The following is a 639-nucleotide window of genomic DNA, read 5'->3' as shown; positions in this document are numbered from 1 at the left end:
TGCGGAACTGCACGAGACCCACCCTTGATCCAACCTTGAATGGAATCTATGTTCCCTATTAGCTGATAACTGAAACTCGTGGCCCCTCTCCCTTTACTTACATGTATCACATTTTCAATAACTCTTCTGGAAGACAACTGTATATAGCAGAGATAGTGTAATGGGAGAGTGGGAAAGGGCAGAGGGTCAAACATAGGATAAAAAAACATATATATACGTATACATATGTATGAAAGTAGAAATGGAATATTATTGATGATAACATGCTTGATTAAGCTTGATTATGCAGTTTATCTTAGATGGAAAACCACATTTAGTACGTTGTGATGATGCTCAGGGAATGAATGTTAGGTAATAAAAAAAAAAAAGTTGCAGGAGGAAAAAAAACGGTAAAACTGTTCGTATCATTTAAAAAAAAATGCATATTTGACAACTGCAGCAAGCTGTATGGGCCCAGCTGGGTACTACTTTATAGTATGTTCATTCTACTCACTGGGGTTTATGCCTGAAGTCAGACTTGGGTTCATGTATAGGTATGTGTCAGCTGTGCTAGCTATTGGATATATTTAGACTAATTAAGTTCATTGGCAGAACAATTGAATGAGGGAGGTGGAAGGCATGGAGGGCAACCGTGGATGC

Source organism: Tupaia chinensis, unplaced genomic scaffold (genome assembly GCF_000334495.1).
Source record: "Tupaia chinensis unplaced genomic scaffold, TupChi_1.0 Scaffold000406_1, whole genome shotgun sequence".
Classification (NCBI taxonomy): Eukaryota; Metazoa; Chordata; class Mammalia; order Scandentia; family Tupaiidae; genus Tupaia; species Tupaia belangeri.
This window is presented reverse-complemented; position numbering follows the sequence as displayed.